This window comes from Muscardinus avellanarius (genome assembly GCF_963383645.1).
Source record: "Muscardinus avellanarius genome assembly, chromosome: 9".
Classification (NCBI taxonomy): domain Eukaryota; kingdom Metazoa; phylum Chordata; class Mammalia; order Rodentia; family Gliridae; genus Muscardinus; species Muscardinus avellanarius.
Window position 1 is genome coordinate 556,497 of NC_137795.1, and position 4,278 is coordinate 560,774.

Here is a 4,278-nt window from a genome sequence, read left to right on the forward strand (position 1 = left end):
AGCCACTGAACTACCTTGGGGCTATCGTCTTCCCACTTCTGTGGCGCAAACAGTACATGTCCCCGTGCTTTAAGCCAGAGTTAGCTGGGTTTTCTGTCATTTACAACCAGACATTACTAACTAATAAAAATGTTTTCAACTGTGACTAAATGACTTATAAAGGGAAGGGGCGCTTTCCCTACCTCACAGGAAGTCCCAGAGCAGGTGAGTTTAAGGTCTGTTTGGCACCTATACAGTCTCAGGGCTGGGCTGATGTTTGTGTGATTCTCCTAGCCTTTCCCTCATGGTTGCAACATTGCTGCCACTGTTCCAAAAGTCATGTCCTCATTCAAACTGTGTTCAAGACAGGAAGAAAGAGGTAAGTTCTTTCCTGTCCCTCTCTCTCTCTCTCTCTCTCTCTCTCTCTCTCTCTCTGTACTGGGAATGGAACCCAGGGGGCATTCTACCTCTGAGCTACACCCCAGCCCTATTTTTTTTAGTTTTTTCTTGTTTTTGTTTTTGAAACAGGGTCTCTCACTGAATTGCTAAGGACCTTGCTAAGTAGCTGAGGCTGCCCGTGAACCGCGATCCTCCAGTCTCAGCCTCCTGAATGCTGGAATTACAGGCATTCGCCATCATGCCCAGAGCCCCCCCCCCTCTCTCTTTCTCTCTCTCTCTCTCTTTAAATCAGAAACAAATAAATAAACAAGCAAACAAAATTTTCCCTCAGCTTCTAGTAAACTATCTCTTTGTCTCATTGGCCCAAACTAGATCATAGACCAAGAAAGCCTAGGAGAGTGAGAAACTGATATTTTAGGTCTCTGAATGGGAAGTGTGCTCTTGCAGGACTCTTTCTTCCAAGAAAGACTTCCAGAGAAGGGGTGTTGGGTGAGCAGACAACAGTTTCTGCCACGAAATAATTATTTATATGACATCTCTATGGCTAGAAAGTCAGCATGTCTCCACTAAGCCCTTCCATCCTGCTCCATTTCTGGGTGTCCCCTGGATCTCTGGACTCTGGCCCCCCACCAGGGGTGTGGACAAGATGGGTCAGTTCTGCGCTGGTAGTCTTGCCCTCTGACACATGGTGTCACTGTGGAGACTGGACTAGGTTCTCATGTGGCCTGTCCCCAGAGGTTCTTGTGCTGCCTGGCCCCCGTTGTGGTGTGTGTGAGGTGGTGGGGCCTTGGAGGTGGGACCTCATGGAAGGTGACTGTCTCATGGGCTCTACATCCATGCGTGAGTTCACAGTGTTTGTGGGTTCACGGTGTTCGTTCAGTGGGCTGGGTCTAGCAGTGAGGTAGCCCCTGAGGCAGTAGGGGGTTTTGCCATGGTGTGATGATGTTGTCATTTGGAATCATGACTCAAACACACTTCTTTGCTTTATTAGCTCCCAAGCCTTAGGTATCTTGTTATAGCAACACAAAATGGACTAAGACAACTAGTCACCCTCTGGATGACAGCTGTCCAGCCCCTGCTGAGGTAAACCTGCTCCTGCCTGGGAAGTCTGTCTGTCTGAGATACACTTGTTCTGAGACAGACACACCCTTGGTATTAAGTGTCCTCAGGGGCTCCAGTCTCTGCTCCCCAAATTCCAACTCAGTGCTCAGCTTTCCAGGGCTCAAGCTAGTGCTGGAACTTCTAACTGGAACAGAGCACTGCCCCCCCATTCTCCCATGACAGCAGATCGTGTTATGAGAAGTCGTTTGCCAGATCCAAGGTGACACCCTTTCCAGAAGCCATCCTTACACCCCTGAGACAGCTCACAAGAATTGCTCTGCTGTGGCACAGCCTGTAACTTGCTAGGATGAAGAGAAGGAAATAATAAAACAATTTTCACCCCCAACGGAGCCTCCTCTCTGACACAACCCACTGACAGACACGTGTGCTCCTGGGTTTCATCCTGGTCGGTGAGGGACCTGCGGGTGAAACATCCACTACGCAGATCACAAGCTCTGCCCACCGCTGCCCTATGGTCCCCTGTCCCACCTGGGGCTCCAGAGCCGCCTTCTGGACCACTCGTGACTGGTCCTTCTGAGCAATGCAGCCTCCCTCCTCTCCTGGGAAGCTGGGAGCTCCTGTGCACACAAATTGCTGCCTGCTAGCTTTTCACTGACACCAGGGAGCAATTTAGTATCGTATATATAATCCTGGATTACTGACTCAATTAATATTTCATGGTGTCTATTAGTGATTTACATTTATAGAGATAAGGATCATGAACAATTAAAACTTTAATTGCTTTGAGTTTCTTCTCTTCTGTTTGAAGAATTTTTCTCTTAGCTAAGATAATTTTTTCCAAGTCTAGGAACCAGAGTTACTCAAAAGAACGTGGGGACTTGGAGGTAAGCTGGAGGACACAGCAGCATCGGGAAGCGGGGGCAGGGGTAAATAATGAGTGTCTTCACTCAAGTCAGAGCCAAGCTCTGGAGTGAGCATACCCAGTGCAACCTTTTCCCTCTCAGCAAAGGTAACTTCTTACCAGGAAAAAAATAGTTGAATCTCTATTTGTAGGATTTCAGACACAAGGACAGCCCAGTATTATAGAGCATGAGAAATTACAGGCAGATCAGCTTGGTCCAGGGCAGGCTTCCGGGCAGTGAACAGGCTCATCCAGCCTGGGGGCCACCTGAGGGGTTGTCCTTTGCCGTGGGCTTCCCCGGCCAGCAGGCTCAGGCCCGTTCAGTGTGGCTCCCGTGTTTGGCATCACATAACAGCTCCTGTTGGGGAGAGGGGCCACGCCTGCGTTTGGCTTGGTGTTTGCCAAATTAGTGTTTGCCTTCAGTTCTTGGATTCGGCTTTCTGGGTGAATCGTCACATGGATTTGGTCTTTGTGTGAATTTGCAATGTGGCGTCTGTGGTTACCATTTGGGGAGTGGGGTGGGAGATGAGCTTCTGGTGTGAAAGGAAAAAAGGGTGCATCTGAGCCTCAGAGAAAGGCCTAGAGATCAGTCAGGAAGGGTGAGTGAGGCAGAAAACCGTGTGTGTCTGCGAGTCAGGCAGATGCACGAAAAGTGATCTATCCTGAGCATTAGAATAACTTCCCCAGGGAAACCTCTAAACACATTGGTAAGTGGACAAAAGCACAGCGTTTTCTAAAGCCTATTTGGTTCCACTGCCTGGTTCCAAGCCAAGCATCAGGACCAGGCAGCCCCTGCCCCTCCCCTGCCTGAAGCATCAGCCTGCGTGACCTGCTGCTAGGGCAGAGGATGAAGACCTCAGCAATGGGTGCGTTTATGGCTCTCATAAAAATACCATTTTATTTCTTTTTTTAAATACAACATACACACTTTATTTAACAAAAATAACAGGTAATGTCAAACAGGCGCTTATATTAAGAGAAAAACTGACTAGGAACGTTTATCTTTAACACCTTACAATAACGTACTTGCAGTTGCATTCAGCTGAGCCCTGGTGCTGTGAAGAACACAGCTCACGCACAGGTGTGGATGAATGATTTGTATGTTTTCAAGTATTACTGAATGCTACCCTCTATACGCACATGCACTAAATTTGAAAAGATTCAATTGACCATCCCAGATAGACTTCATTTGTGTTGCTCTTTCAGAAAAGGCGTCTAAGGAGAAGAATAGGCGGTTCTGGCTCCTGATTCAAGTCATGAACCCAGCCTAGACTCTGTTGAACACCAAGTCTTCACTCCTCTAGGACATCAGATGAGTCTGGGGTACTTGTTTGGAAAGTTCTCTGGGTAACATGACATGCTGGTACTTGTAGTGTTTGTCAAAGTACTTGTCTGAGTAGTAAATCTGCTTGTGGGCCATCCTGCCTGCGCGCAGTGGGCAGAGAGTGCAAGGAGTGGGCGCAGCACGACACTTGTGGGTCCCGGGCCAGGGCAACAACTCGACTCTAAAAATACCATTTTAGATAAAAAAAAAATGATATCACTTCAACTTAAGCCATTTCGCCATGAAAAATACTCAATTGAAAGTGAACAAAGTTGGGCGTGGTGACGCACGCTTGTAATCCCAGCATTCAGGAGGCTGAGACAGGAGGATCACAGTTGATGGACAGCCTCAGCTACTTAGTGAGGCCCTTTGCAACTCAGTGAGACCCTGTTTCAAAATAAAGAAGAAAAATAGGGCTGGGGATATAGTTCAGAGGTAGAATGCCCCGGGGTTGCATCCCCAGTACCACAAAAGAAAGAAAGAAAGAAAGAAAGAAAGAAAGAAAGAAAGAAAGAAAGAAAGAAAGAAAGAAAGAAAGAAAGAAAGAAAGAAAGAAAGAAAGAGAGGAAAGAAAAAAAGGAAGGAAAAGAAAAGAAAAAGAAAGTGAACGATT

The 4,278-nt window shown here is 47.3% G+C and overlaps 1 pseudogene across 1 annotated transcript; it reads right to left on the reverse strand.

Moving 5' to 3' along the window:
* Positions 1-3,526: 3,526 nt before the first annotated feature.
* Positions 3,527-3,761, reverse strand: LOC308266982 (cyclin-dependent kinases regulatory subunit 2-like; annotated as a pseudogene). Its single transcript has one exon. The product of its transcript is annotated as a cyclin-dependent kinases regulatory subunit 2-like (transcript).
* Positions 3,762-4,278: the final 517 nt, after the last annotated feature.